This window comes from Electrophorus electricus, chromosome 13 (genome assembly GCF_013358815.1).
Source record: "Electrophorus electricus isolate fEleEle1 chromosome 13, fEleEle1.pri, whole genome shotgun sequence".
Taxonomy (NCBI): Eukaryota; Metazoa; Chordata; class Actinopteri; order Gymnotiformes; family Gymnotidae; genus Electrophorus; species Electrophorus electricus.
This window is the reverse complement of record NC_049547.1, coordinates 18,321,200-18,348,768: the sequence shown is the minus strand read 5'-3', so window position 1 is coordinate 18,348,768 and position 27,569 is coordinate 18,321,200. Positions and strand designations below refer to the sequence as shown.

General features: G+C 38.3%; 5 non-coding genes across 5 annotated transcripts; all 5 read right to left on the bottom strand.

Moving 5' to 3' along the window:
• Positions 1–5,588: 5,588 nt before the first annotated feature.
• Positions 5,589–5,661, bottom strand: trnaf-gaa. The gene has a single exon. It is a non-coding gene; the product is annotated as a tRNA-Phe (tRNA).
• Positions 5,662–10,400: 4,739 nt separating this feature from the next.
• On the bottom strand, positions 10,401–10,473 carry trnaf-gaa. Its single transcript has one exon. It is a non-coding gene; the product is annotated as a tRNA-Phe (tRNA).
• A 4,727-nt stretch (positions 10,474–15,200) lies between these two features.
• On the bottom strand, positions 15,201–15,273 carry trnaf-gaa. Its single transcript has one exon. It is a non-coding gene; the product is annotated as a tRNA-Phe (tRNA).
• Positions 15,274–20,006: 4,733 nt separating this feature from the next.
• On the bottom strand, positions 20,007–20,079 carry trnaf-gaa. Its single transcript has one exon. It is a non-coding gene; the product is annotated as a tRNA-Phe (tRNA).
• A 4,737-nt stretch (positions 20,080–24,816) lies between these two features.
• On the bottom strand, positions 24,817–24,889 carry trnaf-gaa. The gene has a single exon. It is a non-coding gene; the product is annotated as a tRNA-Phe (tRNA).
• Positions 24,890–27,569: the final 2,680 nt, after the last annotated feature.

Genomic DNA, 27,569 nt, shown 5'->3' with positions numbered 1-27,569 from the left:
CCATCTTGTACAGGAATTGGCATTCCAGTAGAACCATTACACTTCACCTGGCTGCTCTGGATGAATCACCACAAGGGCACTCCATTCAGAACTCATCTCATTTCAGGTCATAGAAGCCTCATCATTTCCAGTCATTTTAGGTCTACCTTGACTAGAACAACATAACCCATGCATATCATGGCCCCAAAAGGAAATGTATGTCATCTCAATGTATGAGGAATTGTTTGACATTACCTGTTGTTCAGTTATGTTTCAGCACTATAGATAGTCCTGCTGATGACCAAACCTTTTCCCTCCCTCCAGAATACCAAGATCTCTCTATGGTCTTTAGTAAGAGTCCTTATAACTGTCCTTATGACTCTTTTATTGAGCTCCTGGAGGGAGCCGTATTCCCCAAGGCTCATATTTACCCTCTCTCCCAAGAAGAAGATGAGAACATGGAAGAATATATAGATGAAGCACTGAGCCAAGGCTTTATTCAGCCATCCACTTCCCCCCTGGCATCTGGCTTCTTCTTTGTGAAGAAGAAAGATGGAGGTCTTCACCCCTGTATTGATTACTGAAATCTCAATCAAATATCGAAGAAAGATGCATACCCACTACCTCTTATTCCCGTCACTCTAAAATAATTACGAGAGGTCAAGATCTTCACTAAATTAGACCTCCGTAGCTCTTATAATTTTATAAGGATAAAGAAAGGTGATGAATGGAAAACCACCTTTATTACCACCAGAAGTCACTATGAGTACAAAGTCATGTTGTACGGTCTCGGTGTGGCTCCATTTGTCTTTCAGGCCTTCGTCGATTATATCCTTTGTGAATACATTGGAAAATCCGTTATTGGTTATATTGATGACATCCTCATCTATCCCCCTGACATTGAAATCCATGTATAACATGTGTGAGCAGTACTGAAGGCTCTTCTGGATAAAGGATTATATGTAAAGGGAGAGAAATGTGAGTTCCACCTTCCAACTATAACTTTTCTAGGATACGTGATCAGCCATGGTGAAATCACTATGGATGATAAGAAGATCAAAGCCATCTTCCAGTGGCCCATTCCTGTTATAGTTAAAAAACTCCGGAGATTCTTGGGATTTGCAAACTTTTACCGACGCTTCATATGGAATTTGAATTTTATGGAATTTTAGCAGCATTGCAGCATTGCAGCTCCTCTCACAGCCCTCCTGAAAGGAGCAATAACCAAGCTACTTTGGAATCAGGAGGCTGATCAAGCATTCAGGAAACTGAAAGAAGCTTTAACCACAGCTAGAATACTTCGACATCCTGATCCTTCCATTCCATTTGTCGTGGAAGCTGATGCTGCTAACATCGGGGTAGGAGCTGTACTTTCACAACGATACGACAAGTCCAAGTTACACCCAGTGGCTTATTTCTCCCGTAAATTATCAATGGCAGACCATAACTATGGAATAGGAGAACGTGAACTTTTTGCCAATAAACTGGTCTTAGAAGAGTGGAGGCATTGGCTAGAGGGGGCTAATCATCCCTTTTTAGTTATCACCGACCATAGAAATTTGGAAAACATGCATGCAGCTAAACAAATGAACCCACATCAATCAAGCCCATTGGTCTTTGTTCTTTTCAAGGTTTCATTTTAAGATTATATTGTCCCGGGACCCGCAATAGAAAAGCTGATGCTTTATCCCGCATTTTCCTGGAGGAGACAGAAGAGGAATCTAGCAAAAAGGAAGCTATGCTTCCTAGCTGGATACACCTGTCATCTATACGATGGGAAATAGTTGATTAAATAGACAAGTGTATATAAAATAGATGATGAAATAAACAAGCCATACAAGACACAGTCATCCCAACGGAATGTCCGTCAGGAAAACATTATGTACCTACCTTGTGCTGTGACCATCTGTTGAAGTGGGCTCATTCCTCGCTGGTTCAGGGCTATGATGAGCGATATTCATAAGTATGTTCAATTTGCAGTCAAAGCAAGATGCCTAAGACCCTACCCACAGGAAAGCTCATGCCTCTTCCCGTACCAGAAAGTCCTTGGTCTCACATCACCTTAGATTGCGTTACTGACCTCCCTTGTTCCGAAGGGAACACTACTGTCCTCACTGTAGTTGATGGATTCTCCAGGGGTGTGTGGTTCATTGTGTTTCCGAGTATGCCTACAGCCTTCCAAACTGTGGAAGCCTTGTTTAACCAGGTGTTCCATATATTTGGAATCCCAGAGGACATATGATCATATTGGGGACATCAATTCACATCTCGAGTTTGGGCTCCCTGTATTGAACAAATCGGGGTAGCTATTAGTTTTACATCCACATTCAAATGGCCAATTCCTACATTGTTTTTATATGAACAATCCATCAGACCGGTCCAAGTTCCTCTTATTGGCAGAAATGACCTTACTAGTTCATCCAGTGGCTTGAATCCTTTTTAATGTATTTTAGGTTATCAGCCTCAAATGTCCCATGGACTTCCATATCAGCTGTTTATCCCGCTGTGGATGAGTGGATGCAGCGGAGCGAAAGGCTATGGGAGGAAACACATCAGTGTATTGTATGAGCTCTCTGAATGTATAAGGAAATTGCAAACAGGCACAGAGGGGAGAACCCGATATACCAACCTGGTGACAGAGTGTAGCTCTCTACACAGGACTTCCGCAAGCAGGGGTCATGTCGCAGGTTAGGTCCCAAGTATATCGGTCCATATGAAATTACCAAGCACATTAATGAAGTCACATATCAACTCAACTTACCTGCTCCCTTGCGTGTTTTGAGGTCATTTCATGTGTCCCTTCTTAAGTCTGTTGTTCCTGTTGTGGCCTTTGTATCATCTGTTTTGGTAGGACAAAGCCCATCCATGAGCCAAAGGAAGCTGAGGTAGGCCCCATTCCATGAAAACACAGGGAGTGTGTGAACCAGGATACCAACACAAGCATACATGCAAGCTGACGCCTACCCTTCCCTTGTGCAGCTGTTTGGCCAGTAGACAACTAATGAAAAACATTTCAAAAGCGTTTATACAGAAGCCACTGTTCAAATGGCTCTCTGTGCAGTGAGGAAACATATCATAAGGAAGTGCAAATTCCACTAAAGTTTAAGTAGGATCACTGAATTCAAAGTCTAGAGCACTATTACACTATGACTTCTAATGATAGCGTAAAAACAGTAAAGTCGTATTCCTTTTTTTGTAAAGGAATGTAAAAGTTTATGAAATATTCTTAAAAAGAGGACAATTTGATGAGGAGCTTGGTCTTGCACAGCTACCAAAACCCAGGACTGAACCAGGAGTCTTTTGATATTCAATCTAACACTCACCCAGCTGAGCTATTTCAGCTAGTGACTAAGTACTTTTGCCTGGTTTTGATCGAAATGTTACCAATGAATGTAGCTCATGTTCATGTCAGAGGAAACTGTCACCTTTATCCCTGGTGAGCTAGTGGCTAGGATTCTCTTTCAAACTTAATTTTTATGTGGAACAAAAAGAAATATGAATACCTTGCTTTATGACCTTCTAATGCTCATGCATCCCAAGTCCAGTATGCATACAAACATCGTCAGTATACTAGGAATACAGAGTTTGAAAATTGTTTGTCAGAAGCATCAGAACTTTATTGCTGGTGGGTGAGTGGCTAGGATTCAACACTCTTACCACTGCGACTTGTGCTCAATTCCTGGTCAGGGAAAGGTCTTTGTTTTTGCTCAATTAAAACAGAAGCTTGTATGTGAAAAAACAAACTTCCTTTGAGTCAGATTTTAACTGACAGACTAAGGATAACAGTTTAACTTCTACAGTCCTCCACTCTACCAACTGAGCTATTGAAGGCAACAGACATGTAATCCCATAGGTCCAAACACCAGTATGTTGGCAAGAAACAAGGCCAGATATGGATGTTTGAATTGTTAAGTTCATTTGACACAAAGAAGAAACATTGCATTGTACGAGCTGGAGATGTTCAGCTCCCAACAGATATCTCTTGATTACATTTGGATGCATACCGGACTTTGTGTACATGACTGGAAAAAAGACATAATATATTAATAAACTTTGGAAACCATTTATCAAACACATTCAAATACACATGTAAAATGTAGAAAATGTATACAAACACAAGTGAACAAGTTTAAACACACAACACACAAGTTTACAGGTAACAACATACGGACATAATGTATTTTACAACAAATATAACTTCTTTAAATAGGGCTCTCCTCACAACTTTTCTTGACAGCATCCCACGATTGGTATATTTTCAATCCCACGTGCATTATATTTGTCATAATTCAAATATACTTGAATTTGACACCATCCCACATATGGCATATTTACCATCCCAAATGCATTATATTTGACAGTATATTTGACAAACCAATAAAATCTAATTGAATTGGGATTTTCATCCCATCTGTAATATATTTGAGAGATCAATGAAATTTAATTGAATTAAGATTTTCATCCCATCTGCAGTATATTTGATCATTAAAATGATTTATTATGACTCACCAAGTATCTATTTCTGTCTTTGTCTAAGGCCATACTGCTGGTCTTTAAGATGTAACCTTAGTAAGGGGGGCCCAAATTTAGACATTGGTAGTGTTAGTTTCAACATATCACAAAAAACACACATTTTTTATACAGTTTTCAGAACTGATTATGTAATTGCCCCACCTTCTTTACATACTAGTGTTTGAAATCTCCACCACAATGTTCAAACATACATTATTCAATATATGCAAATTGAAGCTTGACACCATTATATCCCTTTGGAAGATTTTCCTTTTTTTTAAACAAAGATGATCTCAACTCACACCACCAAACACCTGCAAGATGATGTTGCTGGTCAGTATCACCCCGTGGTAAGATAATAAACCTTGTTTAGCCACAGAACTCTCAAAGAGGCTTTCAAGTCTATTAAAAACTTAGATCTTTTGCAACACTATTGAAGTTATTTCTCACAGGAACAGTTCGGCGTACTCTTCCTTAGACTTGTACAGAAGCCTTGAAACCCCCTCCATCAGAGCCTCTGTTCTGCACGTTCAGAATCAAAAAGGTCTCTGACCTTAAGATATCCCAGAAACATTATTCATTTTTTGCTTTCAAACACAGTCTTGCACCACTCTGCACCTGTTACAAAGAGCTTCAAAGCCTTTTATAAATGTTATTACCTCAACAGGAAATAGATTTTGGAAAAGAACAAACATGTCTGGAAGATGTTCAGTGCTCCCAAAGTGAGAAATATATACTGTATATCAGTGTTCACACAGAGGATTTGGGAAGGACTGTGGACATATACACCTACCCTTTTCTTGTCCAGTTGTTTGGCGAGCAGATAAGTAATGAACTACATTTCAAAAGCATTTGTGCAGAAGCCACTGTTCAAGTGCCTCTCTGTGCAGTGAGGAAACATTTCGTAAGGCAGCGCCACTTCCACAAAAGTTTAAGTTCACGGAATTCAAAGTACAGCGCGCAATTACTCAATGACATCTAACCATAACGTAAAAAAGGGGAATATCTCATTCATTTTTCAGGAACGCAATGTAAAGGTTTATGAATTATACTTAAAAAAGTAAAACTATTCAATGATGAATTCTTTTAAGTACAGATGCCAAAACAGAGGGTTGAACCCAGGACCTTTAGATCTTCAGTCTAATGCTCTCCCAATTGAGCTATTTCAGCTAATTTACAATAATATGGTGTGTATTCAGAAAATGACTTTACCACTGTGAAATCCATAGACCGGTCAGGCAGGACCATAAACCTTTTTTTAATAACAAATGTAAGTCTTGTTTTATCCCTCTTACAACTTTTATTTCACTGTTTATATTTTACACTGTTTTATCCGTTTTTATGTTGTATGATTTTATTATCCAGTGTTTTATCTTTACGTTTGTAATATTTTTTTTTATCATGATTGTGTGTTGTTCAGTCTATTATCCTCATCTTCTATTCATAGTGAACCACAATTGCTGCAAACATCCTCTTCCTTTCCTCCCATTCTTTTCCTTTCTCATCTCTTCCTTCTCCTTACGTTCTTGGGCTTTTTTCAGCTCCTTCTGGCGTTTTTCTGCCTCCTTGGCTGATTTTCTTTGCTCTTTGGCTTGCTGCTTCAGCAACTGTTTCTGATTCATCTCCTCCAACATTGCGAACAGTCTCATCACCCTCTCCCGGTGCTCCCGTCTTTCCTTCCATTCCTTTTCCAGTTTCTTACGTTCTTTAATTTCCATTCGCTTCTCTTTTTCTATTGCCTTTCTCTCCTTTTCTCTGACTTTTTCCTCTGCTTTTTCGATCTTTTTCAGAATGTTCGACAGGTTTTTATCCATCTTCTTTTTCAGGGCCGCTTCACTTGTCTGCTGGATTCCATCCTGTTCTTCCTCCATAAGAACAGCCTGCAATTTCTCCACTCCCAACTTAAACTGGGAAATCCAGCCTCTCTGAGGGAACAGATACCAATTAATTAAGCTCTTAACCAACAATTAAGTTCTCCTATTCATAACAGCCCAGACAACTGCTGCCACACACTCTAAAAGCTTGCTGTCATTGTGACTGCTTAGACTGCTACCTGTACACCTAACAAAAATTAATGTTTCATATTGCAGAGAAAAGATTATACTTACATGGTACATAGAATGTTATTAAAATGACTTCATTCTGGTTACCATGACATTAAGAATGGGACGCTATGAAAATACCAATTCCAGACAAATAAACAGAAAAGTAGAGATGATGCATAAAATGGCTTCTGTATGAAAATATCTTATCATACATTTACTCACATCTGCAGGAGATGTTGCCACATCTCTCTCCTTCTTCAGAGTCTGCTGCTCCTCCCTCATCTTACTCAGCCACTCTCCTGGCTTTGCCTCATCCGCAGCCTTGTGGTGTCCCATGTGGAACAAGGGGCAACTCAAACTGCGATGAGGGGGAATGGTGCCAACATCTATATTGTTGGTTTCAGTATCCTCCTGCAAAACAGTAATGTGCTTTGACCTCTGATACCAAGCTCTATAGGAGGGTGTCCAGCATGTAAATTGTATCTAAAAAGGTGTGAACTTTCTGCTACTAACCTTAAAAGAATGCATTCTGTTTTGACAAAAATCCCGTCAGTTTAAAACCTGTGGAACATGGTAAACAACAATGTTAGTTTTCAGCTCATGAGACACAGCATTGGAAATACCCGAGACAATTGCCAATAATTGCCCTACATTTGCCCTAAACCATAGATGCAATTTACACTGTCCTCACCACTTTGTGAAATACATGATTTTGTCCCCACAACTTCTTGAAAGTGTATTAACAAAATATTTGTATTTCTTTCACAAGTTTGTTTTTGCTTCATTTATTAAAAATAATTCGATTAATGTGTTGTTTTGGTCTATAATCCTATTATGCTTTTAATGACAATCAGAACACGTTCGTGCTGATATGTTGTCACGCTAATAAACCGCAGTACAACTGACGTTTCTTGAATTATGGTTCAATCAAAATAAATAGAAAATAATTTTACTACAAATATATATATATATATATATATAAATAAAACCATAGTTTTAGTTTGGAGAAGTGGGCAAGACGGGAGTCGCACGCAACTACACATTTAGTGCTTTATTGGGCAGAATAAAGACTAGATAAAACAATCCAAAACACGATAGGCCAAAAGGCAGGAACCGTACGAACAGGGATCAAACGCGCTCGCTGTACCAAACGAAACTTCGCAAATGGAATACCAAACAAGAGGCTTTATATACGAACATGAATCAAGGTAATAAAGGGCAGGTGTCGTTAGATGTCCGGGGATTGGGAGCGACACGGTGCCGATACTCCTTGTGTTGTTCAACGCCGATGACAGACTTAAGCAGTGTGTCCATAACACCTTTCATAAACTTGTTTCAGTCGGACTTCATTTCTTTTCAGTAAACGCGCGTGCCCGAGGATTTGATGTCTTAAAGGGACGTGAACTTGAGGGGCGCCAGAACTGATTGGACACCCGCTCTGAATTCTTGTCTCCATGGATCAGTTGCACCAATTGGGATTAATTGCTAAACTGGTAGAAGCTAAAAGATCATTTTCATAGACAAGTTTACGCCTGTTGCACCAAGACCAGTAGCGACGCACGCGCCTATTTAAAACGTGTAATGACCGTTGCTAAGTAACTTGCGCTGTTACTAAGCAAAATTGTTACCGATACTCACTTTGGCAAGATAGTCCGCTATTTCCTACCAGATTACAGACTATAGAGGAAAACAAAACCCGCCGACAGTGAAATACATAAATCAATCGAATTATATTCACACAAACCACACTTATTTATATATGGTCAACTTGCCTATCTTTGCAATGACAGTCTGGCTAATGTTAGCTAGCTGGATAGCTAGAGAATTAAAATTAGACTATGACCAAGTTATCTAGCCGCAGGCCTTTCCCTCTTGTATAGTGCTAGTCTCTTTCACAAACTGGCCCTTATTGTGAGAGCAAAAATGACATCTTGAAATTGTGTTTACCTTGTATTTCCTAAGATGTGACAGTAAATATACCCCCAGGTATTGAATAATATAAGAAATTTACGAGCATAATTAGCTAATATTAATTTATGTATACTCACCGTCAATGAACGTTCCTGTCTCAACTTGGACACGTTACAAATTGTTTCAAAGCTTTGTATGTCGTCTAGTTAAATGACCGTATCTATTTCTACCTATTTGTAGCCGAATAGTGAGGACACATGGCAACATTGTGACGTCATAATACCGTGTGCAATGGAAGGCGCTTATAACTAGGACTCTACTAATTTCACAAGAACGTCAGTTAATTTCACGGACCTGTTTTATAAAAAAATTATTTCATGAATTTTAGGATACAAATTAATTTTAGGCTACATTTCATGGCATTTATTAAATAACACTGAAGAAGCTTCATAGTTAGGATAGCCACTTAGACTCACTAGGCCTGCCATGCTAATCCCTGTACTGGCTTTAGTTTAGCATGGAACTGCAAATAACTTCCGAAATATAACCGTGATGTTTGTAACGACGAAATGGCTTTTTAAAATCAAAAGCAGGAATATTTATGAAAAATAAATCCACATTATTGCAGGTCAAAAATGCACGTTACTTTTAGGAAATCCCCAGCAGGTTGTTCTCATTTGACCTTTCTCCATAGCAACAGAAAAACTGCTATGAGGTTTGGCATTAAACTCTGCCCCGTTCACATAAGGCATGTCATATATAAAATAAATAATGTACTCGGTGGGGAATTATACCGTGTGGTTCATAGATTTTCCCCACATTCCAGTAATTTTATTAAGTACACTTTAATTAGAAAATAAAGACGCAGACTCAGAATTAATTGAAGAGAATAGTCAGTCCCATGTTTATTCTGAGCTCAATGTTACAAACGAAGCATAGTCTGGAATATGTCGAACAATCACACAAAGAACACACATGTTTTATACAGTTTTCAGAACTGATTATGTAATTGCCCCACCTTCTTTACATACTAGTGTTTGAAATCTCCACCACAATGTTCAAACATACATTATTCAATATATGCAAATTGAAGCTTGACACCATTATATCCCTTTGGAAGATTTTCCTTTTTTTTAAACAAAGATGATCTCAACTCACACCACCAAACACCTGCAAGATGATGTTGCTGGTCAGTATCACCCCGTGGTAAGATAATAAACCTTGTTTAGCCACAGAACTCTCAAAGAGGCTTTCAAGTCTATTAAAAACTTAGATCTTTTGCAACACTATTGAAGTTATTTCTCACAGGAACAGTTCAGCGTACTCTTCCTTAGACTTGTACAGAAGCCTTGAAACCCCCTCCATCAGAGCCTCTGTTCTGCACGTTCAGAATCAAAAAGGTCTCTGACCTTAAGATATCCCAGAAACATTATTCATTTTTTGCTTTCAAACACAGTCTTGCACCACTCTGCACCTGTTACAAAGAGCTTCAAAGCCTTTTATAAATGTTATTACCTCAACAGGAAATAGATTTTGGAAAAGAACAAACATGTCTGGAAGATGTTCAGTGCTCCCAAAGTGAGAAATATATACTGTATATCAGTGTTCACACAGAGGATTTGGGAAGGACTGTGGACATATACACCTACCCTTTTCTTGTCCAGTTGTTTGGCGAGCAGATAAGTAATGAACTACATTTCAAAAGCATTTGTGCAGAAGCCACTGTTCAAGTGCCTCTCTGTGCAGTGAGGAAACATTTCGTAAGGCAGCGCGACTTCCACAAAAGTTTAAGTTCACGGAATTCAAAGTACAGCGCGCAATTACTCAATGACATCTAACCATAACGTAAAAAAGGGGAATATCTCATTCATTTTTCAGGAACGCAATGTAAAGGTTTATGAATTATACTTAAAAAAGTAAAACTATTCAATGATGAATTCTTTTAAGTACAGATGCCAAAACAGAGGGTTGAACCCAGGACCTTTAGATCTTCAGTCTAATGCTCTCCCAATTGAGCTATTTCAGCTAATTTACAGTAATATGGTGTGTATTCAGAAAATGACTTTACCACTGTGAAATCCATAGACCGGTCAGGCAGGACCATAAACCTTTTTTTAATAACAAATGTAAGTCTTGTTTTATCCCTCTTACAACTTTTATTTCACTGTTTATATTTTACACTGTTTTATCGGTTTTTATGTTGTATGATTTTATTATCCAGTGTTTTATCTTTACGTTTGTAATATTTTTTTTATCATGATTGTGTGTTGTTCAGTCTATTATCCTCATCTTCTATTCATAGTGAACCACAATTGCTGCAAACATCCTCTTCCTTTCCTCCCATTCTTTTCCTTTCTCATCTCTTCCTTCTCCTTACGTTCTTGGGCTTTTTTCAGCTCCTTCTGGCGTTTTTCTGCCTCCTTGGCTGATTTTCTTTGCTCTTTGGCTTGCTGCTTCAGCAACTGTTTCTGATTCATCTCCTCCAACATTGCGAACAGTCTCATCACCCTCTCCCGGTGCTCCCGTCTTTCCTTCCATTCCTTTTCCAGTTTCTTACGTTCTTTAATTTCCATTCGCTTCTCTTTTTCTATTGCCTTTCTCTCCTTTTCTCTGACTTTTTCCTCTGCTTTTTCGATCTTTTTCAGAATGTTCGACAGGTTTTTATCCATCTTCTTTTTCAGGGCCGCTTCACTTGTCTGCTGGATTCCATCCTGTTCTTCCTCCATAAGAACAGCCTGCAATTTCTCCACTCCCAACTTAAACTGGGAAATCCAGCCTCTCTGAGGGAACAGATACCAATTAATTAAGCTCTTAACCAACAATTAAGTTCTCCTATTCATAACAGCCCAGACAACTGCTGCCACACACTCTAAAAGCTTGCTGTCATTGTGACTGCTTAGACTGCTACCTGTACACCTAACAAAAATTAATGTTTCATATTGCAGAGAAAAGATTATGCTTACATGGTACATAGAATGTTATTAAAATGACTTCATTCTGGTTACCATGACATTAAGAATGGGACGCTATGAAAATACCAATTCCAGACAAATAAACAGAAAAGTAGAGATGATGCATAAAATGGCTTCTGTATGAAAATATCTTATCATACATTTACTCACATCTGCAGGAGATGTTGCCACATCTCTCTCCTTCTTCAGAGTCTGCTGCTCCTCCCTCATCTTACTCAGCCACTCTCCTGGCTTTGCCTCATCCGCAGCCTTGTGGTGTCCCATGTGGAACAAGGGGCAACTCAAACTGCGATGAGGGGGAATGGTGCCAACATCTATATTGTTGGTTTCAGTATCCTCCTGCAAAACAGTAATGTGCTTTGACCTCTGATACCAAGCTCTATAGGAGGGTGTCCAGCATGTAAATTGTATCTAAAAAGGTGTGAACTTTCTGCTACTAACCTTAAAAGCATGCATTCTGTTTTGACAAAAATCCCGTCAGTTTAAAACCTGTGGAACATGGTAAACAACAATGTTAGTTTTCAGCTCATGAGACACAGCATTGGAAATACCCAAGACAATTGCCAATAATTGCCCTACATTTGCCCTAAACCATAGATGCAATTTACACTGTCCTCACCACTTTGTGAAATACATGATTTTGTCCCCACAACTTCTTGAAAGTGTATTAAGAAAATATTTGTATTTCTTTCACAAGTTTGTTTTTGCTTCATTTATTAAAATAATTCGATTAATGTGTTGTTTTGGTGTATAATCCTATTATGCTTTTAATGACAATCAGAACACGTTCGTGCTGATATGTTGTCACGCTAATAAACGCAGTACAACTGACGTTTCTTGAATTATGGTTCAATCAAAATAAATAGAAAATAATTTTACTACAAATATATATATATATATATAAAACCATAGTTTTAGTTTGGAGAAGTGGGCAAGACGGGAGTCGAACGCAACTACACATTTAGTGCTTTATTGGGCAGAATAAAGACTAGATAAAACAATCCAAAACACGATAGGCCAAAAGGCAGGAACCGTACGAACAGGGATCAAACGCGCTCGCTGTACCAAACGAAACTTCGCAAATGGAATACCAAACAAGAGGCTTTATATGCGAACATGAATCAAGGTAATAAAGGGCAGGTGTCGTTAGATGTCCGGGGATTGGGAGCGACACGGTGCCGATACTCCTTGTGTTGTTCAACGCCGATGACAGACTTAAGCAGTGTGTCCATAACACCTTTCATAAACTTGTTTCAGTCGGAGTTCATTTCTTTTCAGTAAACGCGCGTGCCCGAGGATTTGATGTCTTAAAGGGACGTGAACTTGAGGGGCGCCAGAACTGATTGGACACCCGCTCTGAATTCTTGTCTCCATGGATCAGTTGCACCAATTGGGATTAATTGCTAAACTGGTAGAAGCTAAAAGATCATTTTCATAGACAAGTTTACGCCTGTTGCACCAAGACCAGTAGCGACGCACGCGCCTATTTAAAACGTGTAATGACCGTTGCTAAGTAACTTGCGCTGTTACTAAGCAAAATTGTTACCGATACTCACTTTGGCAAGATAGTCCGCTATTTCCTACCAGATTACAGACTATAGAGGAAAACAAAACCCGCCGACAGTGAAATACATAAATCAATCGAATTATATTCACACAAACCACACTTATTTATATATGGTCAACTTGCCTATCTTTGCAATGACAGTCTGGCTAATGTTAGCTAGCTGGATAGCTAGAGAATTAAAATTAGACTATGACCAAGTTATCTAGCCGCAGGCCTTTCCCTCTTGTATAGTGCTAGTCTCTTTCACAAACTGGCCCTTATTGTGAGAGCAAAAATGACATCTTGAAATTGTGTTTACCTTGTATTTCCTAAGATGTGACAGTAAATATACCCCCAGGTATTGAATAATATAAGAAATTTACGAGCATAATTAGCTAATATTAATTTATGTATACTCACCGTCAATGAACGTTCCTGTCTCAACTTGGACACGTTACAAATTGTTTCAAAGCTTTGTATGTCGTCTAGTTAAATGACCGTATCTATTTCTACCTATTTGTAGCCGAATAGTGAGGACACATGGCAACATTGTGACGTCATAATACCGTGTGCAATGGAAGGCGCTTATAATAGGACTCTACTAATTTCACAAGAACGTCAGTTAATTTCACGGACCTGTTTTATAAAAAAATTATTTCATGAATTTTAGGATACAAATTAATTTTAGGCTACATTTCATGGCATTTATTAAATAACACTGAAGAAGCTTCATAGTTAGGATAGCCACTTAGACTCACTAGGCCTGCCATGCTAATCCCTGTACTGGCTTTAGTTTAGCATGGAACTGCAAATAACTTCCGAAATATAACCGTGATGTTTGTAACGACGAAATGGCTTTTTAAAATCAAAAGCAGGAATATTTATGAAAAATAAATCCACATTATTGCAGGTCAAAAATGCACGTTACTTTTAGGAAATCCCCAGCAGGTTGTTCTCATTTGACCTTTCTCCATAGCAACAGAAAAACTGCTATGAGGTTTGGCATTAAACTCTGCCCCGTTCACATAAGGCATGTCATATATAAAATAAATAATGTACTCGGTGGGGAATTATACCGTGTGGTTCATAGATTTTCCCCACATTCCAGTAATTTTATTAAGTACACTTTAATTAGAAAATAAAGACGCAGACTCAGAATTAATTGAAGAGAATAGTCAGTCCCATGTTTATTCTGAGCTCAATGTTACAAACGAAGCATAGTCTGGAATATGTCGAACAATCACACAAAGAACACACATTTTTTATACAGTTTTCAGAACTGATTATGTAATTGCCCCACCTTCTTTACATACTAGTGTTTGAAATCTCCACCACAATGTTCAAACATACATTATTCAATATATGCAAATTGAAGCTTGACACCATTATATCCCTTTGGAAGATTTTCCTTTTTTTTAAACAAAGATGATCTCAACTCACACCACCAAACACCTGCAAGATGATGTTGCTGGTCAGTATCACCCCGTGGTAAGATAATAAACCTTGTTTAGCCACAGAACTCTCAAAGAGGCTTTCAAGTCTATTAAAAACTTAGATCTTTTGCAACACTATTGAAGTTATTTCTCACAGGAACAGTTCAGCGTACTCTTCCTTAGACTTGTACAGAAGCCTTGAAACCCCCTCCATCAGAGCCTCTGTTCTGCACGTTCAGAATCAAAAAGGTCTCTGACCTTAAGATATCCCAGAAACATTATTCATTTTTTGCTTTCAAACACAGTCTTGCACCACTCTGCACCTGTTACAAAGAGCTTCAAAGCCTTTTATAAATGTTATTACCTCAACAGGAAATAGATTTTGGAAAAGAACAAACATGTCTGGAAGATGTTCAGTGCTCCCAAAGTGAGAAATATATACTGTATATCAGTGTTCACACAGAGGATTTGGGAAGGACTGTGGACATATACACCTACCCTTTTCTTGTCCAGTTGTTTGGCGAGCAGATAAGTAATGAACTACATTTCAAAAGCATTTGTGCAGAAGCCACTGTTCAAGTGCCTCTCTGTGCAGTGAGGAAACATTTCGTAAGGCAGCGCGACTTCCACAAAAGTTTAAGTTCACGGAATTCAAAGTACAGCGCGCAATTACTCAATGACATCTAACCATAACGTAAAAAAGGGGAATATCTCATTCATTTTTCAGGAACGCAATGTAAAGGTTTATGAATTATACTTAAAAAAGTAAAACTATTCAATGATGAATTCTTTTAAGTACAGATGCCAAAACAGAGGGTTGAACCCAGGACCTTTAGATCTTCAGTCTAATGCTCTCCCAATTGAGCTATTTCAGCTAATTTACAATAATATGGTGTGTATTCAGAAAATGACTTTACCACTGTGAAATCCATAGACCGGTCAGGCAGGACCATAAACCTTTTTTTAATAACAAATGTAAGTCTTAGTTTTATCCCTCTTACAACTTTTATTTCACTGTTTATATTTTACACTGTTTTATCGGTTTTTATGTTGTATGATTTTATTATCCAGTGTTTTATCTTTACGTTTGTAATATTTTTTTTATCATGATTGTGTGTTGTTCAGTCTATTATCCTCATCTTCTATTCATAGTGAACCACAATTGCTGCAAACATCCTCTTCCTTTCCTCCCATTCTTTTCCTTTCTCATCTCTTCCTTCTCCTTACGTTCTTGGGCTTTTTTCAGCTCCTTCTGGCGTTTTTCTGCCTCCTTGGCTGATTTTCTTTGCTCTTTGGCTTGCTGCTTCAGCAACTGTTTCTGATTCATCTCCTCCAACATTGCGAACAGTCTCATCACCCTCTCCCGGTGCTCCCGTCTTTCCTTCCATTCCTTTTCCAGTTTCTTACGTTCTTTAATTTCCATTCGCTTCTCTTTTTCTATTGCCTTTCTCTCCTTTTCTCTGACTTTTTCCTCTGCTTTTTCGATCTTTTTCAGAATGTTCGACAGGTTTTTATCCATCTTCTTTTTCAGGGCCGCTTCACTTGTCTGCTGGATTCCATCCTGTTCTTCCTCCATAAGAACAGCCTGCAATTTCTCCACTCCCAACTTAAACTGGGAAATCCAGCCTCTCTGAGGGAACAGATACCAATTAATTAAGCTCTTAACCAACAATTAAGTTCTCCTATTCATAACAGCCCAGACAACTGCTGCCACACACTCTAAAAGCTTGCTGTCATTGTGACTGCTTAGACTGCTACCTGTACACCTAACAAAAATTAATGTTTCATATTGCAGAGAAAAGATTATGCTTACATGGTACATAGAATGTTATTAAAATGACTTCATTCTGGTTACCATGACATTAAGAATGGGACGCTATGAAAATACCAATTCCAGACAAATAAACAGAAAAGTAGAGATGATGCATAAAATGGCTTCTGTATGAAAATATCTTATCATACATTTACTCACATCTGCAGGAGATGTTGCCACATCTCTCTCCTTCTTCAGAGTCTGCTGCTCCTCCCTCATCTTACTCAGCCACTCTCCTGGCTTTGCCTCATCCGCAGCCTTGTGGTGTCCCATGTGGAACAAGGGGCAACTCAAACTGCGATGAGGGGGAATGGTGCCAACATCTATATTGTTGGTTTCAGTATCCTCCTGCAAAACAGTAATGTGCTTTGACCTCTGATACCAAGCTCTATAGGAGGGTGTCCAGCATGTAAATTGTATCTAAAAAGGTGTGAACTTTCTGCTACTAACCTTAAAAGCATGCATTCTGTTTTGACAAAAATCCCGTCAGTTTAAAACCTGTGGAACATGGTAAACAACAATGTTAGTTTTCAGCTCATGAGACACAGCATTGGAAATACCCGAGACAATTGCCAATAATTGCCCTACATTTGCCCTAAACCATAGACGCAATTTACACTGTCCTCACCACTTTGTGAAATACATGATTTTGTCCCCACAACTTCTTGAAAGTGTATTAACAAAATATTTGTATTTCTTTCGCAAGTTTGTTTTTGCTTCATTTATTAAAAATAATTCGATTAATGTGTTGTTTTGGTCTATAATCCTATTATGCTTTTAATGACAATCAGAACACGTTCGTGCTGATATGTTGTCACGCTAATAAACGCAGTACAACTGACGTTTCTTGAATTATGGTTCAATCAAAATAAATAGAAAATAATTTTACTACAAATATATATATATATATATAAATAAAACCATAGTTTTAGTTTGGAGAAGTGGGCAAGACGGGAGTCGCACGCAACTACACATTTAGTGCTTTATTGGGCAGAATAAAGACTAGATAAAACAATCCAAAACACGATAGGCCAAAAGGCAGGAACCGTACGAACAGGGATCAAACGCGCTCGCTGTACCAAACGAAACTTCGCAAATGGAATACCAAACAAGAGGCTTTATATACGAACATGAATCAAGGTAATAAAGGGCAGGTGTCGTTAGATGTCCGGGGATTGGGAGCGACACGGTGCCGATACTCCTTGTGTTGTTCAACGCCGATGACAGACTTAAGCAGTGTGTACATAACACCTTTCATAAACTTGTTTCAGTCGGAGTTCATTTCTTTTCAGTAAACGCGCGTGCCCGAGGATTTGATGTCTTAAAGGGACGTGAACTTGAGGGGCGCCAGAACTGATTGGACACCCGCTCTGAATTCTTGTCTCCATGGATCAGTTGCACCAATTGGGATTAATTGCTAAACTGGTAGAAGCTAAAAGATCATTTTCATAGACAAGTTTACGCCTGTTGCACCAAGACCAGTAGCGACGCACGCGCCTATTTAAAACGTGTAATGACCGTTGCTAAGTAACTTGCGCTGTTACTAAGCAAAATTGTTACCGATACTCACTTTGGCAAGATAGTCCGCTATTTCCTACCAGATTACAGACTATAGAGGAAAACAAAACCCGCCGACAGTGAAATACATAAATCAATCGAATTATATTCACACAAACCACACTTATTTATATATGGTCAACTTGCCTATCTTTGCAATGACAGTCTGGCTAATGTTAGCTAGCTGGATAGCTAGAGAATTAAAATTAGACTATGACCAAGTTATCTAGCCGCAGGCCTTTCCCTCTTGTATAGTGCTAGTCTCTTTCACAAACTGGCCCTTATTGTGAGAGCAAAAATGACATCTTGAAATTGTGTTTACCTTGTATTTCCTAAGATGTGACAGTAAATATACCCCCAGGTATTGAATAATATAAGAAATTTACGAGCATAATTAGCTAATATTAATTTATGTATACTCACCGTCAATGAACGTTCCTGTCTCAACTTGGACACGTTACAAATTGTTTCAAAGCTTTGTATGTCGTCTAGTTAAATGACCGTATCTATTTCTACCTATTTGTAGCCGAATAGTGAGGACACATGGCAACATTGTGACGTCATAATACCGTGTGCAATGGAAGGCGCTTATAATAGGACTCTACTAATTTCACAAGAACGTCAGTTAATTTCACGGACCTGTTTTATAAAAAAATTATTTCATGAATTTTAGGATACAAATTAATTTTAGGCTACATTTCATGGCATTTATTAAATAACACTGAAGAAGCTTCATAGTTAGGATAGCCACTTAGACTCACTAGGCCTGCCATGCTAATCCCTGTACTGGCTTTAGTTTAGCATGGAACTGCAAATAACTTCCGAAATATAACCGTGATGTTTGTAACGACGAAATGGCTTTTTAAAATCAAAAGCAGGAATATTTATGAAAAATAAATCCACATTATTGCAGGTCAAAAATGCACGTTACTTTTAGGAAATCCCCAGCAGGTTGTTCTCATTTGACCTTTCTCCATAGCAACAGAAAAACTGCTATGAGGTTTGGCATTAAACTCTGCCCCGTTCACATAAGGCATGTCATATATAAAATAAATAATGTACTCGGTGGGGAATTATACCGTGTGGTTCATAGATTTTCCCCACATTCCAGTAATTTTATTAAGTACACTTTAATTAGAAAATAAAGACGCAGACTCAGAATTAATTGAAGAGAATAGTCAGTCCCATGTTTATTCTGAGCTCAATGTTACAAACGAAGCATAGTCTGGAATATGTCGAACAATCACACAAAGAACACACATTTTTTATACAGTTTTCAGAACTGATTATGTAATTGCCCCACCTTCTTTACATACTAGTGTTTGAAATCTCCACCACAATGTTCAAACATACATTATTCAATATATGCAAATTGAAGCTTGACACCATTATATCCCTTTGGAAGATTTTCCTTTTTTTTAAACAAAGATGATCTCAACTCACACCACCAAACACCTGCAAGATGATGTTGCTGGTCAGTATCACCCCGTGGTAAGATAATAAACCTTGTTTAGCCACAGAACTCTCAAAGAGGCTTTCAAGTCTATTAAAAACTTAGATCTTTTGCAACACTATTGAAGTTATTTCTCACAGGAACAGTTCAGCGTACTCTTCCTTAGACTTGTACAGAAGCCTTGAAACCCCCTCCATCAGAGCCTCTGTTCTGCACGTTCAGAATCAAAAAGGTCTCTGACCTTAAGATATCCCAGAAACATTATTCATTTTTTGCTTTCAAACACAGTCTTGCACCACTCTGCACCTGTTACAAAGAGCTTCAAAGCCTTTTATAAATGTTATTACCTCAACAGGAAATAGATTTTGGAAAAGAACAAACATGTCTGGAAGATGTTCAGTGCTCCCAAAGTGAGAAATATATACTGTATATCAGTGTTCACACAGAGGATTTGGGAAGGACTGTGGACATATACACCTACCCTTTTCTTGTCCAGTTGTTTGGCGAGCAGATAAGTAATGAACTACATTTCAAAAGCATTTGTGCAGAAGCCACTGTTCAAGTGCCTCTCTGTGCAGTGAGGAAACATTTCGTAAGGCAGCGCGACTTCCACAAAAGTTTAAGTTCACGGAATTCAAAGTACAGCGCGCAATTACTCAATGACATCTAACCATAACGTAAAAAAGGGGAATATCTCATTCATTTTTCAGGAACGCAATGTAAAGGTTTATGAATTATACTTAAAAAAGTAAAACTATTCAATGATGAATTCTTTTAAGTACAGATGCCAAAACAGAGGGTTGAACCCAGGACCTTTAGATCTTCAGTCTAATGCTCTCCCAATTGAGCTATTTCAGCTAATTTACAATAATATGGTGTGTATTCAGAAAATGACTTTACCACTGTGAAATCCATAGACCGGTCAGGCAGGACCATAAACCTTTTTTTAATAACAAATGTAAGTCTTGTTTTATCCCTCTTACAACTTTTATTTCACTGTTTATATTTTACACTGTTTTATCGGTTTTTATGTTGTATGATTTTATTATCCAGTGTTTTATCTTTACGTTTGTAATATTTTTTTTATCATGATTGTGTGTTGTTCAGTCTATTATCCTCATCTTCTATTCATAGTGAACCACAATTGCTGCAAACATCCTCTTCCTTTCCTCCCATTCTTTTCCTTTCTCATCTCTTCCTTCTCCTTACGTTCTTGGGCTTTTTTCAGCTCCTTCTGGCGTTTTTCTGCCTCCTTGGCTGATTTTCTTTGCTCTTTGGCTTGCTGCTTCAGCAACTGTTTCTGATTCATCTCCTCCAACATTGCGAACAGTCTCATCACCCTCTCCCGGTGCTCCCGTCTTTCCTTCCATTCCTTTTCCAGTTTCTTACGTTCTTTAATTTCCATTCGCTTCTCTTTTTCTATTGCCTTTCTCTCCTTTTCTCTGACTTTTTCCTCTGCTTTTTCGATCTTTTTCAGAATGTTCGACAGGTTTTTATCCATCTTCTTTTTCAGGGCCGCTTCACTTGTCTGCTGGATTCCATCCTGTTCTTCCTCCATAAGAACAGCCTGCAATTTCTCCACTCCCAACTTAAACTGGGAAATCCAGCCTCTCTGAGGGAACAGATACCAATTAATTAAGCTCTTAACCAACAATTAAGTTCTCCTATTCATAACAGCCCAGACAACTGCTGCCACACACTCTAAAAGCTTGCTGTCATTGTGACTGCTTAGACTGCTACCTGTACACCTAACAAAAATTAATGTTTCATATTGCAGAGAAAAGATTATGCTTACATGGTACATAGAATGTTATTAAAATGACTTCATTCTGGTTACCATGACATTAAGAATGGGACGCTATGAAAATACCAATTCCAGACAAATAAACAGAAAAGTAGAGATGATGCATAAAATGGCTTCTGTATGAAAATATCTTATCATACATTTACTCACATCTGCAGGAGATGTTGCCACATCTCTCTCCTTCTTCAGAGTCTGCTGCTCCTCCCTCATCTTACTCAGCCACTCTCCTGGCTTTGCCTCATCCGCAGCCTTGTGGTGTCCCATGTGGAACAAGGGGCAACTCAAACTGCGATGAGGGGGAATGGTGCCAACATCTATATTGTTGGTTTCAGTATCCTCCTGCAAAACAGTAATGTGCTTTGACCTCTGATACCAAGCTCTATAGGAGGGTGTCCAGCATGTAAATTGTATCTAAAAAGGTGTGAACTTTCTGCTACTAACCTTAAAAGCATGCATTCTGTTTTGACAAAAATCCCGTCAGTTTAAAACCTGTGGAACATGGTAAACAACAATGTTAGTTTTCAGCTCATGAGACACAGCATTGGAAATACCCGAGACAATTGCCAATAATTGCCCTACATTTGCCCTAAACCATAGATGCAATTTACACTGTCCTCACCACTTTGTGAAATACATGATTTTGTCCCCACAACTTCTTGAAAGTGTATTAACAAAATATTTGTATTTCTTTCGCAAGTTTGTTTTTGCTTCATTTATTAAAAATAATTCGATTAATGTGTTGTTTTGGTCTATAATCCTATTATGCTTTTAATGACAATCAGAACACGTTCGTGCTGATATGTTGTCACGCTAATAAACGCAGTACAACTGACGTTTCTTGAATTATGGTTCAATCAAAATAAATAGAAAATAATTTTACTACATATATATATATATATATATATATAAATAAAACCATAGTTTTAGTTTGGAGAAGTGGGCAAGACGGGAGTCGCACGCAACTACACATTTAGTGCTTTATTGGGCAGAATAAAGACTAGATAAAACAATCCAAAACACGATAGGCCAAAAGGCAGGAACCGTACGAACAGGGATCAAACGCGCTCGCTGTACCAAACGAAACTTCGCAAATGGAATACCAAACAAGAGGCTTTATATACGAACATGAATCAAGGTAATAAAGGGCAGGTGTCGTTAGATGTCCGGGGATTGGGAGCGACACGGTGCCGATACTCCTTGTGTTGTTCAACGCCGATGACAGACTTAAGCAGTGTGTCCATAACACCTTTCATAAACTTGTTTCAGTCGGAGTTCATTTCTTTTCAGTAAACGCGCGTGCCCGAGGATTTGATGTCTTAAAGGGACGTGAACTTGAGGGGCGCCAGAACTGATTGGACACCCGCTCTGAATTCTTGTCTCCATGGATCAGTTGCACCAATTGGGATTAATTGCTAAACTGGTAGAAGCTAAAAGATCATTTTCATAGACAAGTTTACGCCTGTTGCACCAAGACCAGTAGCGACGCACGCGCCTATTTAAAACGTGTAATGACCGTTGCTAAGTAACTTGCGCTGTTACTAAGCAAAATTGTTACCGATACTCACTTTGGCAAGATAGTCCGCTATTTCCTACCAGATTACAGACTATAGAGGAAAACAAAACCCGCCGACAGTGAAATACATAAATCAATCGAATTATATTCACACAAACCACACTTATTTATATATGGTCAACTTGCCTATCTTTGCAATGACAGTCTGGCTAATGTTAGCTAGCTGGATAGCTAGAGAATTAAAATTAGACTATGACCAAGTTATCTAGCCGCAGGCCTTTCCCTCTTGTATAGTGCTATTCTCTTTCACAAACTGGCCCTTATTGTGAGAGCAAAAATGGCATCTTGAAATTGTGTTTACCTTGTATTTCCTAAGATGTGACAGTAAATATACCCCCAGGTATTGAATAATATAAGAAATTTACGAGCATAATTAGCTAATATTAATTTATGTATACTCACCGTCAGTGAACGTTCCTGTCTCAACTTGGACACGTTACAAATTGTTTAAAAGCTTTGTATGTCGTCTAGTTAAATGACCGTATCTATTTCTACCTATTTGTAGCCGAATAGAGAGGACACATAGCAACATTGTGACGTCATAATACCGTGTGCAATGGAAGGCGCTTATAATAGGACTCTACTAATTTCACAAGAACGTCAGTTAATTTCACGGACCTATTTTATAAAAAAAATTATTTCATGAATTTTAGGATACAAATTAATTTTAGGCTACATTTCATGGCATTTATTAAATAACACTGAAGAAGCTTCATAGTTAGGATAGCCACTTAGACTCACTAGGCCTGCCATGCTAAGCCCTGTACTGGCTTTAGTTTAGCATGGAACTGCAAATAACTTCCAAAATATAACCGTGATGTTTGTAACGACGAAATGGCTTTTTAAAATCAAAAGCAGGAATATTTATGAAAAATAAATCCACATTATTGCAGGTCAAAAATGCACGTTACTTTTAGGAAATCCCCAGCAGGTTGTTCTCATTTGACCTTTCTCCATAGCAACAGAAAAACTGCTATGAGGTTTGGCATTAAACCCTGCCCCGTTCACATAAGGCATGTCATATATAAAATAAATAATTTACTCGGTGGGGAATTATACCGTGTGGTTCATAGATTTTCCCCACATTCCAGTAATTTTATTAAGTACACTTTAAATAGAAAATAAAGACGCAGACTCAGAATTAATTGAAGAGAATAGTCAGTCCCATGTTTATTATGAGCTCAATGTTACAAACGAAGCATAGTCTGGAATATGTCGAACAATCACACAAAGAACACACATTTTTTATACAGTTTTCAGAACTGATTATGTAATTGCCCCACCTTCTTTACATACTAGTGTTTGAAATCTCCACCACAATGTTCAAACATACATTATTCAATATATGCAAATTGAAGCTTGACACCATTATATCCCTTTGGAAGATTTTCCTTTTTTTTAAACAAAGATGATCTCAACTCACACCACCAAACACCTGCAAGATGATGTTGCTGGTCAGTATCACCCCGTGGTAAGATAATAAACCTTGTTTAGCCACAGAACTCTCAAAGAGGCTTTCAAGTCTATTAAAAACTTAGATCTTTTGCAACACTATTGAAGTTATTTCTCACAGGAACAGTTCAGCGTACTCTTCCTTAGACTTGTACAGAAGCCTTGAAACCCCCTCCATCAGAGCCTCTGTTCTGCACGTACAGAATCAAAAAGGTCTCTGACCTTAAGATATCCCAGAAACATTATTCATTTTTTGCTTTCAAACTCAGTCTTGCACAACTCTGCACCTATTACAAAGAGCTTCAAAGCCTTTTATAAACGTTATTACCTCAACAGGAAATAGATTTTGGAAAAGAACAAACATGTCTGGAAGATGTTCAGTGCTCCCAAAGTGAGAAATATATACTGTATATCAGTGTTCACACAGAGGATTTGGAAAGGACTGTGGACATATACACCTACCCTTTTCTTGTCCAGTTGTTTGGCGAGCAGATAAGTAATGAACTACATTTCAAAAGCATTTGTGCAGAAGCCACTGTTCAAGTGCCTCTCTGTGCAGTGAGGATACATTTCGTAAGGCAGCGCGACTTCCACAAAAGTTTAAGTTCACGGAATTCAAAGTACAGAGCGCAATTACACAATGACATCTAACCATAACGTAAAAAAGGGGAATATCTCATTCATTTTTCAGGAATGCTATGTAAAGGTTTATGAATTATACTTAAAAAAGTAAAACTATTCAATGATGAATTCTTTTAAGTACAGATGCCAAAACAGAGGGTTGAACCCAGGACCTTTAGATCTTCAGTCTAATGCTCTCCCAATTGAGCTATTTCAGCTAATTTACAATAATATGGTGTGTATTCAGAAAATGACTTTACCACTGTGAAATCCATAGACCGGTCAGGCAGGACCATAAACCTTTTTTTAATAACAAATGTAAGTCTAGTTTTATCCCTCTTACAACTTTTATTTCACTGTTTATATTTTACACTGTTTTATCGGTTTTTATGTTGTATGATTTTATTATCCAGTGTTTTATCTTTACGTTTGTAATATTTTTTTATCATGATTGTGTGTTGTTCAGTCTATTATCCTCATCTTCTATTCATAGTGAACCACAATTGCTGCAAACATCCTCTTCCTTTCCTCCCATTCTTTTCCTTTCTCATCTCTTCCTTCTCCTTACGTTCTTGGGCTTTTTTCAGCTCCTTCTGGCGTTTTTCTGCCTCCTTGGCTGATTTTCTTTGCTCTTTGGCTTGCTGCTTCAGCAACTGTTTCTGATTCATCTCCTCCAACATTGCGAACAGTCTCATCACCCTCTCCCGGTGCTCCCGTCTTTCCTTCCATTCCTTTTCCAGTTTCTTACGTTCTTTAATTTCCATTCGCTTCTCTTTTTCTATTGCCTTTCTCTCCTTTTCTCTGACTTTTTCCTCTGCTTTTTCGATCTTTTTCAGAATGTTCGACAGGTTTTTATCCATCTTCTTTTTCAGGGCCGCTTCACTTGTCTGCTGGATTCCATCCTGTTCTTCCTCCATAAGAACAGCCTGCAATTTCTCCACTCCCAACTTAAACTGGGAAATCCAGCCTCTCTGAGGGAACAGATACCAATTAATTAAGCTCTTAACCAACAATTAAGCTCTCCTATTCATAACAGCCCAGACAACTGCTGCCACACACTCTAAAAGCTTGCTGTCATTGTGACTGCTTAGACTGCTACCTGTACACCTAACAAAAATTAATGTTTCATATTGCAGAGAAAAGATTATGCTTACATGGTACATAGAATGTTATTAAAATGACTTCATTCTGGTTACCATGACATTAAGAATGGGATGCTTTGAAAATACCAATTCCAGACAAATAAACAGAAAAGTAGAGATGATGCATAAAATGGCTTCTGTATGAAAATATCTTATCATACATTTACTCACATCTGCAGGAGATGTTGCCACATCTCTCTCCTTCTTCAGAGTCTGCTGCTCCTCCCTCATCTTACTCAGCCACTCTCCTGGCTTTGCCTCATCCGCAGCCTTGTGGTGTCCCATGTGGAACAAGGGGCAACTCAAACTGCGATGAGGGGGAATGGTGCCAACATCTATATTGTTGGTTTCAGTATCCTCCTGCAAAACAGCAATGTGCTTTGACCTCTGATACCAAGCTCTATAGGAGGGTGTCCAGCATGTAAATTGTATCTAAAAAGGTGTGAACTTGCTGCTACTAACCTTAAAAGCATGCATTCTGTTTTGACAAAAATCCCGTCAGTTTAAAACCTGTGGAACATGGTAAACAATGTTAGTTTTCAGCTCATGAGACACAGCATTGGAAATACCCAAGACAATTGCCAATAATTGCCCTACATTTGCCCTAAACCATAGATGCAATTTACACTGTCCTCACCACTTTGTGAAATACATGATTTTGTCCCCACAACTTCTTGAAAGTGTATTAACAAAATATTTGTATTTCTTTCACAAGTTTGTTTTTGCTTCATTTATTAAATATAATTCGATTAATGTGTTGTTTTGGTGTATAATCCTATTATGCTTTTAATGACAATCAGAACACGTTCGTGCTGATATGTTGTCACGCTAATAAACGCAGTACAACTGACGTTTCTTGAATTATGGTTCAATCAAAATAAATAGAAAATAATTTTACTACAAATATATATATATATATATAAAACCATAGTTTTAGTTTGGAGAAGTGGGCAAGACGGGAGTCGAACGCAACTACACATTTAGTGCTTTATTGGGCAGAATAAAGACTAGATAAAACAATCCAAAACACGATAGGCCAAAAGGCAGGAACCGTACGAACAGGGATCAAACGCGCTCGCTGTACCAAACGAAACTTCGCAAATGGAATACCAAACAAGAGGCTTTATATGCGAACATGAATCAAGGTAATAAAGGGCAGGTGTCGTTAGATGTCCGGGGATTGGGAGCGACACGGTGCCGATACTCCTTGTGTTGTTCAACGCCGATGACAGACTTAAGCAGTGTGTCCATAACACCTTTCATAAACTTGTTTCAGTCGGAGTTCATTTCTTTTCAGTAAACGCGCGTGCCCGAGGATTTGATGTCTTAAAGGGACGTGAACTTGAGGGGCGCCAGAACTGATTGGACACCCGCTCTGAATTCTTGTCTCCATGGATCAGTTGCACCAATTGGGATTAATTGCTAAACTGGTAGAAGCTAAAAGATCATTTTCATAGACAAGTTTACGCCTGTTGCACCAAGACCAGTAGCGACGCACGCGCCTATTTAAAACGTGTAATGACCGTTGCTAAGTAATTTGCGCTGCTACTAAGCAAAATTGTTACTGGTACTCACTTTGGCAAGACAGTCCGCTATTTCCTACCAGATTACAGACTAAAGAGGAAAACAAAACCCGCCGACAGTGAAATACATAAATCAATCGAATTATATTCACACAAACCACACATTTATATATGGTCAACTTGCCTATCTTTGCAATGACAGTCTGGCTAATGTTAGCTAGCTGGATAGCTAG